The 14038-nt window shown below is 41.5% G+C and overlaps 1 pseudogene; it reads left to right on the forward strand.

The window, feature by feature from the left end:
• LOC124622815 overlaps positions 1-14038 on the forward strand; it is an 80575-nt pseudogene that overhangs the window by 34598 nt on the left and 31939 nt on the right.

A 14038-nucleotide genomic window follows, 5' to 3' on the forward strand; every position in this document is an offset into this window, starting at 1 on the left:
CAGATAAAAATGACGATCACAAATGATTGATCACACGCCCGCCACCAGAGTCGCGTGATCGATTTACGATCTCACGTTCGATATGGTTCGTTTGGTCACAGCAACTACGATAGGCAACCATGGGTCTAGTGAAGCAGGGAATACAATACATAGATAGTAATGTCTTCACTTCGAGGCATAGATAGTAAAACCGTTCTGTGTTCCGGATAAGCGCTATCATTGTACATTAAAGTAATTATTCGTAATGATATTGAGGTAATTTGGAGTATTAGTTTGTTATTGTAGAACAATTTTTAGTGTCTTATTTTCGTTTATAGGAATGGATTTGTCTGTTTGTGGGTATGTAATTTTCGTTACTGTCTGTCTAGGCGAGCTTCGGTTGCTCCTAGATATTTCCGTGTGGTAAGTTCACTTTTCCATTTGCTTCTTTCACGGTATTTAACTATTTTGATAGTTCACTGTTTTATTCCACCAATATGTGTATTTTCGTGTTGTGAAGTACGTAATAGTAATTTCTGAGCTGTCTATCTTCTTTCGTTTCCCAGCACTAATGTCAGTACGACATTTTCAAATGTGTACTTGCTATATAACAGGCGAAACCCCTGACACAACTAAAATTTGATCCCGTCCTTCACTTCGCCTTTACACTGACGACACAACTAAAATTTGTATCCCGTCCTTCACTTCTCCTTTACACTGACACTGTATATGTCAATTGGCGAGCAAGATACAAATGTTGCGTACAGCTATATAGCTCAAGTAAGGAATGAGATACTATTAGCGTCCAAGGCAACAAGAAAACTGTACCCCATAGTGAAGTACGGGATACAAATTGTACATGTGTCGTCTTCTTGTCTCCGTGTAGTTCAATTGAGGTACAAGTTGCAATTGTAACGTACGTCTGTTTCCACCTATTCGTTACCAGTGTACATACATAGAGGTCAACGAAAGTCTGGTCTACATATATTACATACGTAGGTCCGTCCTTCTGTCATCCGTAGTACTGATATGTACGTAAGAAAAGACTGTTACTAATAGCGGAGATGAAATAAACACCGCATCTACAATTTGTATCCCGTGTTCCATTTGGGGTTTACTGAAGCGGAGGATACATCGTTCAAGTGAAGAACAGGACAGTGATGCTAGTGAAAACGAAGAAATCGACTTGCGACAAACTCGTAGTCCGTACTGTAACTAAGCAACATACTTCGAATGAGCTTTTAATTTGTATTTTCTATCCGGGGTTTCATTTACGGTTTAGTGAAGCAGGGGATACATAGTTCAAGTGAGCAACAGGACAGCAATGGTAGCTGAAACTAAGAAATCGACGTACGCTGAACTTGTATCCCGTACTGCACTTGAGCAATACAGTTCGAAAGAGTTTCGAGATACAACTGACATACATGTAACGTGATGTGTTCTTTGCTAGTAATATATTTCATTCATTTCTTTCCATTGTATTTTGCGGAGAAATACTAAGATACAAACACGCGATATCGTTAACGTGAAAATACTACTGGCCCTTATACAGGGTGTTACAAAAAGGTACAGCCAAACTTTCAGGAAACCTTTCTCACACACAAATAAAGAAAAGATGTTATGTGTCCGGAAACGCTTAATTTCCAATGATAGAGCTCATTTTAGTTCCGTCAGTATGTACTGTACTTCCTCGATTCACCGCCAGTTGGCCCATTGAAGGAAGGTAATGTTGACTTCGGTGCTTCTGTTGATATGCCACTCATTGCTGTACAGTACTAGCATCAAGCACATCAGTACGTAGCATCAACAGGTTAGTGTTCATTACGAACGTGGTTTTGCAGTCAGTGGAATGTTTACAAATGCGGAGTTGGCAGATGCCCATTTGATGTATGGATTAGCACGGGGCAATAGTCGTGGCGCGGTACGTTTGTATTGAGACAGATTTCCAGAACGAAGGTGTCCCGACAGGAATACGTTCGAAGCAATTGATCGGCGTCTTAGGGAGCACGGAACATTCCAGCCTATGACTCGCGACTGGGGAAGACCTAGAACGACGAGGACACCTGCAATGGACGAGGTAATTCTTCGTGCAGTAGATGATAACCCTAATGTCAGCGTCAGAGAAGTTGCTGCTGTACAAGGTAGCGTTGACCACGTCACTGTATGGATAGTGCTACGGGAGAACTGGTTATGGTTTCCGCACCATGTAGAGCGTGTGCAGGCATTATCAGCAGCTGATTGGCCTCCACGGGTACACTTCTGCGAATGGTTCGTCCAACAATGTGTCAATCCTCATTTCAGTGTAAATGTTCTCTTTACCGATGAGGCTTCATTCCAACGTGATCAAATTGTAAATTTTCACAATCAACATGTGTGTGCTGACGAGAATCCGCACGCAATTGTGCAATCACGTCATCAACACAGATTTTCTGTGAACGTTTGGGCAGGCATTGTTGGTGCTGTCTTGATTGGGCCCCATGTTCTTCCACCTACGCTCAATGGAGCACGTTATCATGATTTCATACGGGATACTCTATCTGTGCTGCTAGAACATGTGCCTTTACAAGTACGACACAACATGTGGTTCATGCACGATGGAGCTCCTGCACATTTCAGTCGAAGTGTTCGTACGCTTCTCAATAACAGATTCGGTGACCGATGGATTGGTAGAGACGGACCAATTCCACGGCCTCCACGCTCTCCTGACCTCAACCCTATTGACTTTCATTTATGGGGGCATTTGAAAGCTCTTGTCTACGCAACGCCGGTACCAAATGTAGAGACTCTTCGTGCTCGTATTGTGGACGGCTGTGATACAATACGCCATTCTCCAGGGCTGCATCAGCGCATCAGGGATTCCATGCGACGGAGGGTGGATGCATGTATCCTCGCTAACGGAGGACATTTTGAACATTTCCTGTAACAAAGTGTTTGAAGTCACGCTGGTACGTTCTGTTGCTGTGTGTTTCCATTCCATGATTAATGTGATTTGAAGAGAAGTAATAAAATGAGCTCTAACATGGACAGTAAGCGTTTCCGGACACATGTCCATAAAACATATTTTCTTTCTTTGTGTGTGAGGAATGTTTCCTGAAGTTTGGCCGTAACATTTTGTAACACCCTGTATATGTGAAGCACAGTTTTTCACTCTTGCATTCCTTTGTTTCTGAATATTCTTCTCAGCTCGTTCATCTTTGTAATACATGCTCTCTGACAAATTCTAACGTCATTGGTCAAAGCCGACGGGTTGTATCCCCTGCTAAACTAGACCGGCAACCATTCCTGGAAATTACCCTGAAAAACATCACATACGTTTTACTTTGCAGCGGAAGGGGCAGTGCAGACGTGCAACGCCTCATCGCCAGATTTCCAGTTGTGTGTGCGCGTTGCCATGCAACAGCTGATTCCAGAACTGGCGGGAGGTCAGTAGCGCTCACGTGAACTGCTTTAACGCCTCTGTCGTTTCGCTGGTCCGCGCCCACGACACCCAGAGTATCTTGAGCAGGATGTTCCAACCGAGCTCCAGGGAGCCGGAGCGCTCCGGAGCGCTCTCTGCGGCAGCTCGGAGCCCGTGTGGAGGAGGAAAGCGAACTCACTGCCCCCTGGCCGCATGCAGCCGTAATAATCCGTGCTCAATGACTAGCCGCGGGAGCTCTGTACCTCTATTGGAGGATACCTTTCTATTCATTGAGAGGGATGGTCGACCGCAGTGTTTTGTATGTCATAAAGTATTTAATTCTGCGAAGAGGTACAATATACAGAATTAAATACAGTCAGGTAGAAGGCGTTGCACGCAGAGAACTGGTAGCCAGGCTTAAGAACGACATACCAGTAGACGTATGTTTAAAAACGGATTCGTAATACGGAGGGTATCAAAACATGCAACATAGTTCGTGTTCGGTAATGCACCAAGAGGTACTGTGTGCTGAAACAGTAAAGCTAGGTGGCGTAATGAAAGATGTCGGGAACTGTGTGAATTTTGTGTGTCGTCAATGGATTCCTGAAAGATGTGGAAGCGGAGTATGGGGATATATCTTGCCACAGTACAGTTCGTTGGCTGAGCCGGGGAAAAGTTCTTAATGTTTTCTTTGCCATTAGTGAGGAAATACCCATTTTCTCGAAATGAAAGGGGAAGAAATGCGTTTCCTGAAAGATATAAAATGGATATCAGACCTGGCGTTCCTAGCTGACGTAACTATGCATCTGAATAATTTAAATCTGTCATTGCAGGGCAAAGGGCAGCTAATCGTTGACATGCACGACCAGATCAAAGTGTTCATGGAAAAGTTACGTTTATTTGAGAGACAGATGAGTAATAGACATCTAACGTTCTTCAATCATCTTGCTTCTTTAAAACTACCTGAAGGTACTACTTTCGGCGATTACCAAGCAAACTTAAAGCAGCTCATCACGTCGTTTGAAACACGATTCCGAGACCTCACTAGTTTGGAAATGGAACTTAAGGTGTTCAGCACTCCTTTTTCAGTTTCCACCGATGACTTGTCATCGTCACTTCAATTGGAGATTATTGATTTGCAAAATTCAACTTTGTTGAAAGAGAGGTACTACAACACGTTGTATTTGTCACGATGGTAGTGTTCATTACAGAAAAAACATTTCCCAAACTTCACAACAATGCCGCTCAGATCAGGTGCATGTTCGGATCTACGTTTTGACGTGAGCAGCTTTTCTGAGCAATGAAAACAGTTATAAAGTAAGGAACGATCGCTTCTTCAGGATGCAACAATGAAGGCCATCCTCTGCATTAACGCTGCGAACACTTTGACGCCTGATATTTCCGATCTTGCAATGAAAAGAAAATTTCAAACTACAAAGGCCCAATAAATTTAGTATGCAATTTCTTGTAAAACATTTGTTCTTATTTATTTCCTGAAGATCGTATTTCCTGGTGTAGCACGTCACCACGTCTTAGCAGCTGAGAGTATGAGGTTGTCGATCTTGTAAGACGCAGCTGGCACATCAAAACGCTTGCCTTGCCGCCTGCCTCAGCCAGCCGTGCCACGTGCCGGCGTGCCGGCCCACTTGACTGGTCACAGCGAGCGACGCTGCTCCCTGGAGCAGGGAGCGCTCCGCGGCTCACAGCGGAGCCCACGAGCTGGAACAGCCTGACCTAGAGTCTCGCCGCCGCCTTGGTGACCGCCGGACCCTGTGCGCTGCAGGAGTGCCGACCGCCGGAGCTGCTGGTGTGGATCCATTGCAGGGACTGCCGCACATCTTGCACAGCTCGTGGGGACTCGAGGTGCAGCTGGACGACATCTACGTCAGCTGCATCGCGGGCGCCGTCATCAACGACGTCGACTATGTCGCTCAATCACAGCTTCTCGTAACCACGAAAATAACTGAAGGGGCGTTCCCGCCGCATTTGGGCACATTTGCGTTGAAACGGTTCAGTAGTTTCCACTCCATAAGCAGCAGGTTTCGCTGCTTGCTCGCGCTGGGAAATACGAACGGAGGCGGCTCCGCAGACAATTTTATTACACGACGCGGCCGGCCGCGGGTGCAACAGAACCCATGTGGACGGGTGGAAAGAAATGTGTCAGGCTTCATAATACGTATATACAGGGTGTTACAAAAATGTACGGCCAAACTTTCAGGAAACATTCCTCACACACAAAGAAAGAAAATATGTTATGTGGACATGTGTCCGGAAACGCTTACTTTCCATGTTAGAGCTCATTTTATTACTTCTCTTCAAATCACATTAATCATGGAATGGAAACACACAGCAACAGAACGTACCAGCGTGACTTCAAACACTTTGTTACAGGAAATGTTCAAAATGTCCTCCGTTAGCGAGGATACATTTATCCACCCTCCGTCGCATGGAATCCCTGATGCGCTGATGCAGCCCTGGAGAATGGCGTATTGTATCACAGCCGTCCACAATACGAGCACGAAGAGTCTCTACATTTGGTACCGGCGTTGCGTAGACAAGAGCTTTCAAATGCCCCCATAAATGAAAGTCAATAGGGTTGAGGTCAGGAGAGCGTGGAGGCCGTGGAATTGGTCCGTCTCTACCAATCCATCGGTCACCGACTCTGTTGTTGAGAAGCGTACGAACACTTCGACTGAAATGTGCAGGAGCTCCATCGTGCATGAATCACATGTTGTGTCGTACTTGTAAAGGCACATGTTCTAGCAGCACAGATAGAGTATCCCGTATGAAATCATGATAACGTGCTCCATTGAGCGTAAGTGGAAGAACATGGGGCCCAATCAAGACATCGACAACAATGCCTGCCCAAACGTTCACAGAAAATCTGTGTAGATGACGTGATTGCACAATTGCGTGCGGATTCTCGTCAGCTCACACATGTTGATTGTGAAAATTTACAATTTGATCACGTTGGAATGAAGCCTCATCGGTAAAGAGAACATTTGCACTGAAATGAGGATTGACACATTGTTGGACGAACCATTCGCAGAAGTGTACCCGTGGAGGCCAAGTACACTCCCTGTAAAGTAAACGATATCGCTAACAGAAATTAGCATACAGGTTCAGGCTTAACTATACGTTATCAAAAATGAAAATCTTAAGTTTTCCTTATTAAGGTTTATATTTTACTCTAAGTATCATTTTATGGCATATCAATCGTAATTCTAATATGTACAGGATGATAAAATACTTATACTGGGTGTTCACAGCTGTGAAGCCAAATTCCTAACTATTCTAAGGTTCTTTAATAGTAAGATGATTGATGACCATTTCTGGAGGTGTCTACAAAATACGAAAAAATTAAATACAATTGGGGTCAGAGATATCTATTAAGCTAAATATGCACAATGAAAATACCCAAAATTAATTTGGTCTCAAGTAGTATGTAAATATCACTATACCACTGGAAATATACAACTGTACAATTAAAACAGTTCAGTGACTTCAGAGTGTAAGGCACTCAGCAGTGGCTGGTCAGTGCTTTCCATTAGATCGGGTATCCCGTGTTTCTCCTTCAATTAAGCCTGACAGTTTTGAATATGTTTAACTACGCGTCATGGCTAAATGTACGAAAAAATGGGAGAGAAAGAGATGACGGCAGTTCTGTGTGTCAACTGAATATCATTTGCTCGTGTAGCGCAAGCGCGCCTGTTTACCTTTCTTGGGCGGTGGCAGTGGCTGCTGTTGGAGCGATACGTGAAACTGAGAATCTATTATAAATCTGTTAAACAACAGTCTGATACATTCCCTATGTCTTTGGTGAAGCTGAGACTCCTAATTGTTCCCTAGTTAAGTTAATTGTCATGGTATATGCTATTTCGCTATAATAGAACGTACATTGTTGCCCTCAAATCGCTCGCAAGCGTTAACTGTCAGAGCTCGTTGCAATTTTCCGTACTAGGAGACTTTGCATATAATTGAGACGAGCTAGTGAACTAGTGTTCGCAGAATTATTCTCGCAATCGTCTCAGTGCGATGTGATTCACCTTGCTCAAACACTCGATAATTTACTGTCTGCATTTACCTTTATCAAAGCTGATGCCCACGCATTTTCTTTCTGGCCAATCGTTATGACACCACCCACTACAGTTTCCGCAGCCTATGACAGGCGTCTTTTGTTTCGTAGGTCAAACTTTAACTTCTGCAACGTAATACTGAGGCAAACAGCGGCTAACGTGGGACAGGCATTGCCATCGTAAAATTCTCCTCTCCTCAGAACTACATGTCGTGACTTAGTTTTGAGAAATTACTTGTGTGCAGTTACTAGTGTGTGTGTTGGTGGTTCATATTCACAGAATGTTGGCTTGTTTATTCAATTTGCATATCAATAAAATTCGTACATTTTCAGATAACTATGTCATGTGACATACCGATTTAACCAGAATTATTTCAGAAATTCAATGTCAAGTGTGTTATTTGTCTGACACCTTATATATCACCACACTTCCGCGATAATTTTTATATTGAGGTTAGAAAATGGTTGAGGTATGGTCCAAGTGGGTCAAAAATTATAATTTTTTTAAGCATTGGATATTTGTCAGCCACTTGGTCTATTCCTTATTCTATTTAATTCTACTGGTTTGTATACCTCAAGTGAACACTATATTTTTTTATTAATACTGATATCAATTCCTTTTATTTATTTATTCAAATGTGTTGCGTGTATTTTAGATTTTTATCGAAGATGAGTAGCCTCTCACATGGACCTTTTCATACTATTTTCTTAAAAACTTACAATTTAAATCAGCTTTAAAAGTTAAATGACTGTATATATAACACAAAAATATAATGTTTACATTGAGTTGTTTGTTTTACAAAAATTATGATTCCAACAACTAATATAAGCCCCAAAATAGTTCCTTAGCAGATCTTAATCGTGTCAAAATTTTAAAATTTTATAGTAATGATGTATGCAAAATTCAAAAATATCGTAGTCACAAACAATGTTCATACACACATATTATTCGGAAAAAATATTATTCTAATGGACAACGCGGTTTTTAAGAAATCTTGCATTGATAACTATGCATGAATAAAATTTTAAAATATTACACTCAGAGAGTAAATTATCTTTGCAAAATTGTTGCTTTTAAATAGGTTTTCGTTTGAACATATTATTCTAACTAATACTATAAGTACATAACACACTTCTTTACAAAAAGGTTCCTCCTGCATGAGTCATCAAACAAAAATTATAGAAAAGCTGTTATACAGAGATATGTAAATTACAATTAAATCGATATTAATATATCGAAGTTCTGTGTTAACTGTTGTACTTTTTGCAGCTTTTTCACTCTCTGTGACTTAACTTTGCCTAATTTCGACCATTATTTTCACACGATGTCTACGAATGCTCTTGCGTGAGGTTGGCGATGAATGTCTTTGCTCGAAGCTGAAGGACTTGTGCGAGATGTTTGTCGGCAAACCTCTGGGTGGGCAGCGTCGTTCTTTGCCGAATTTTGCAACAGGATGTTGCCATAGTTGGGTGTGGTCCTCATAATAATGTGGACCCTGTAGTGTGGAGTATCGTGGATTGCTGGCTTTAAAACGTGTGCAGTTCTTCTTAAAAAACTGCTGAAGGTATTATATTTTTGTAGCACTTCTGCAGACTTTTCATCTTCCGTGCATCTTCCTTTCTTCAGATCTGAACCTTGTCTCTTCTCTAGGCAGGATATAGGAAATTATTGACTATTAGTTGCTTTGAAGTCTTACATGCATTCGTGTTTCAATTGTTGATTGCGATGTGTACTTCAGCATTGACTAATTTTCCTTCAGCTCTGTAGTTAATATAATATTGCAGTCTGGTGGTGACAGTGTGATTTTACACATAATTTTTTTTTGCTAAATTGTGTGTCAGTGAAGCCGGCGATTCGGCGAGGCGTTTTGTGTTTACTCTGTGCGCTGGCTGCTATTCCGTTTTTTGTGGCCTGTCGCTCACTGCAGTCCTTCCGGACTGTGTAGCGGCCGAAAGTGAATCCTCGCAAGGCCTGGACCAAATGTCGATCTTCTGCTGCTCATCCATCCTCCTTGTACTTTTCTTTTCGTGGCACGGCTGCTACTGCAGATACAAGGGTTGCCATGGTTACAAATCGCCATTCTTCTCGTGCCCTTGCTGGTGCGTCCGCATCGTAAAAAACGGTTGATCTCGTCCATTCACGTCCCATACATATTTTCAGTTATTCGCCGCATAGTCGTGGACAGTTGATTATAGTTTCTTGTAGGATGTTTCAGTAAAAAAATCTTTTCTCTGTAATCTGCCTTACGCCCTAATGCCTAATTTATGACTCTTAAATATTCTTTACATGATTCGGTATCCTGTTCCTGCTTTACTGTTCTAGTTTCTCTGTCAGGTTCCAATTTGTTCCTGATATCTTAAGCTAATGAGACTGTTCAATACTTTTGGGGTGGTGATGTGGCAATTTGGTATGCCTTGCTGTTAGATAATGATTTATCCATTTCACCTTTGCAAACTCTGTATATTATGTTAGGTATCTATCTTCTTTTCTTCACACTCCTGTTTGTTCTACCTGCAACATTCTCAATGACTTCTTTGATGTTATTTACTGATACCTTATTTTTCATATTTTTTGATGTGGCTTTCATGATGAAGTCATAAATTCTTGCGTCTTTGGATTAATTAGTTCTACGGCATTGTTGTGAGCAATTCTAATTCTTACCACAGGTACTTTGTATGCAACGAAAAGCTTATGGCTCTTTTGTTTGTGTTTACTGGAGGTATGGTGAGTTTTCACCAACACCTTCTGCCCTGCTGTGAATGTCCTTTCCACTGCTTTCTTATCCCTCTTTTCTTTCATTTGGTGGCTGCCCTTTTAATGTTTGTTAAGCTGTGGCTATAATCCGTTTGTGTTGCCTGCGTGGTACCGTGGAAAATCTTATTCTTTCTTTGGTTTTATCAGTGGCTTCAATGTTTTTAAGTACTGTGATGGGTAGTGCTGCAGGGCATTTGCTTAATAATGTCTTGGAAATCTCTCAAGTGTACATCCACAGTGTTATGTTTTTTACTTGCATACAATCGACACAAAGTACTTATGTCTTTCATTGAGTATCATGCTGGATTTGCACAGGGTTTATATTTTGATATAAAAATAGGTTTAATTTTGTACTGTTTCAACGCGTCCTGTAACTGTGCTGATTTGTGTTCTAGTTCGTTATCTGAAAGGATTTGTTCCACCCTACCAACTTGTTTGAGAGAACCCTGTTTGAACGCTTTGCTTATTGTAAGCCCTGTGGTCCGCTTGAAAGGCGCTAAAGTGACAAATTTTGACATTACTTCCAGTACCACAAAGATGAAAGCATAGCGCTTCTTTGTGCATGGGAGAGGTCCCATTAAATCTGTTGCCGCTATTTATTTTAATCTGTCAAGAAGTATTGGAAACATGGGTGGTTTGGTCTGAAAAGTGACGTGTTTTGCTCTCATGTATTTTTTGTACTTTAATAAAACTTTTCTTATTCACCTTTCCATATCAAGGAAATGACTTGTTTGTTTTAGTTTTAGGGAGCCTTTTTTTGGTACAAAGTGGCCATTATTCAAATGCGTGTACGTATTTATTAACTATTTCAGCTGGGATACAAACTAACCATTCGCTGGTGGCAACATTTGATCTGAAAAATAAGACATCACTTTTCAGGAGATAATGTTTTCTCATATCTGGGAAATGTCTGCTTTCCCGTTTTTGTTTGATCCTGAGTATATCTGGATCTTTGTCCTATTCTTTACCTATGTGTCGGAACGCAGTAGTAATGTCGTTTTCGAAGGGTGCACTTTTCATGTAATACATTGTAACTGATCTTCTTCCACTTCCAAACCTACGCTCTTCGATGTTCCTTGTGGACATCGTGATAGGGCGTCTGCTAATATATTGGCTGGTCCTGCTATGTGTATGATTGTGAAGTCAAATTCTTGTAATGTTATCATACATCTAGCTGGCCTTCCATGAATTAATTTGGAGGATAATAGGATCTGCCAGTGCTTCCAACTCTGTTATCGAATAATTTTTCTCACTTCTCGCATTTCTGGTACAAAACAACTCCTAACACTGTTTTTGCACTGTCTGTGGCCATAAAAATGTTGGCTGTTACACCACGACCCTTTACGGTGTGCAGAAACTGACTTAGTGTTTTGTTGTGCTGCTTCCATGGAGGTTCTGGTATAGTGGCATCATCACCATCACACATTAATTTCTGCAATATTGCAGTACTCAGTATGGTGTTCAATCACCTAATGAATGCCACTGCTGATGTATTCAGGCCAAATGGTAATCGTTTAAATTGGTAAGATCTGCCAAAAACGACGAATGGTGTATATTTTTTACATTCAGGCGCCAGTTCAATCTGCCAGAAGCTAGAATGTAAGCCAACGGATGAGAAAACCTTTGCGCTATAAAATTTTTGAATTAGCTCTTCTAACTTTTGAGGACGATCTGCCTCTATGTTAATGATGGTATTTTTGTTGGGAATCAAGCACTAACCTGATACTGCCGTCCTTTTTATTCACAATATGGAGAGGACTATTGTATGTTGAGGAGACTGATTCAATGATGTCATCGTCTAATATTTTGGTCATCTCTTTAAATACTTTATCCCTGTAACTTATTGGTGTTCTATAATGTGGTGCTCAAAATGGTTTGTGTTACTTGACTTCAAACCTGTATTTTAAGTGTTTGATACTGCCTGGCTTGGGTAAAAACACTTCTACCTTATCCTGTAAAACATTTTCTAATTCATCTGGAATGTCTTTACTTCTAGTAATTGCTCGTCGATTTCCTTATGTACTTCTAACAGGAGTTCTCTAGTGAGATGAGGTGATTCCCCCCTTCGTACATATCGTTCGGGTTCCTCATCATTTTTGTCTAACATCATTCTTAATTGGTTAGTCATTACTGGAATTTCTTCTGATTTCAGCCTTTGCTCAGAAGAAGTGTAATGCTCCCAAATGCCACACTACCCTTTCCTATGCCTATCACAGCTGATCTTTCGTTCACAAAATCTGCACCTATTATCATGTCTACCGTTAATTTCGGTATGATAGCGACAATGCCTTCGGTCTTTTGATCTTGGCACGAAAGCGTTAACCTCGTTTGTTTACTGACATCCGCAGCATTAGTTTTGATGGGACTCTTCACTTTAATATTGCTCCTATTCAAGGTTGGTCATTCTTCATTAGCATTGTATTGGTTAGTAAAGTTCTCCAAAATCATGGTTGGCTCGCTTCGGCTGTCAATGACTACACTGACTGGGATTTTTTCTACCACGGCCTTCACAACTGGTTGAATCTCGACCGGTTTGCTCTGCCCTTCCACATCTGTCTGCAGTAAAGGATCATTTCTTGAATCATACGTGCGTCGTTTCGAGAACCTCATCTGTGAATTCCAACCTTCTGTCTCTTCTTTCTTCGTGGAAATTCCCAAATAATCACATTTAAATGCCCTTATTATATCTGTAACTTCTTCATTGTACACATTGGGACCTGTGTCCAGTTGTAATTTATGTTCGGCTTCCGTCGACTGCTTATTATCCCTGGTACTAACATCACATAACTCGCCAATTCCAATTACTTCGTCCCTATTCTCTCTTTACGTTGTGTCGGACTCTGGTAGTTCGTTTTCTTCGTCGGTGTCCTCTCAGTTAATTGATGTTGTTGTTTTCGTGCCTTCATTTGATCCCTGTGATCCTACTCGTATTTTCTTATTTATTACATGTCGTGACAAAATTTTTATTTTCCTAGATGCTACGTTATCCTCTTGGAATCGGATCTCCCCAGTTTCGGTATTAAATAACTCTGCAATTCTTATTACTTTACCTCTTAACTCGAATTCTGTTATACTTGCCTCTTTTTGCTCTGCTAGCCCGTTTTTTTGCGGAATCTTCCCAACTACTTCGTCTCCAACCCGATGTTGTATCTCGCCTTCTTTCTGTCACTGTGGTTCTGCTCCTTTATCTTTCACCTCTCTCGTCAAAGTGTTTATTTCCCCCGTTACGACGCTGCTGGAACTTGCCTGGGTAGGTGCGCTGCTCTCCTTGGCTTGGACGCTCTCTCGTCAGTTCGAAAGTTTATTAGGGATTGGTGGTCCTATTTACACGGCCTATTTACACGTCTTCTCTCTGTCCTTCCTGTCTTTGTTCGACTTGTCGATTCGGGCTTCGTTTCTGGAAATCTGTCGGTCTGTTTGTCCTCCAATATGCGTTGAGATTGCCGTTATTCCACCTGCAGACGTTATTGCCATTCCTGCGTGGATAACCGTTGCCATTTCTTGTTCCGTACCCATAAACATTTCTTTGTTGGAATCTACTGTTACTTCTCGGCTCAAAGTTATTACGCAGTTCATAATACCTGACATCAATTCGTGAGGTCTCCGGCGCTTTTCGCGGTCTTTATTCACGTTTTCACGCGGGTTGCGTTTTTTCCTTGCCTCATCTTCCGAGAATATGAATTCTAGATCTCTCAAAATTCCTTTGACGGCTTCCACGTCATTGCCTCCTCGCCCTACCAATGATTGTTGATATTTCAGTGGCAGCTTCATGGTACACAATTTAATGAATTCTCCATCGATGTATGGCACATCCGAACACTGGTTTTTCTTT

Source organism: Schistocerca americana, chromosome 7, assembly GCF_021461395.2.
Source record: "Schistocerca americana isolate TAMUIC-IGC-003095 chromosome 7, iqSchAmer2.1, whole genome shotgun sequence".
Lineage (NCBI taxonomy): Eukaryota > Metazoa > Arthropoda > Insecta > Orthoptera > Acrididae > Schistocerca > Schistocerca americana.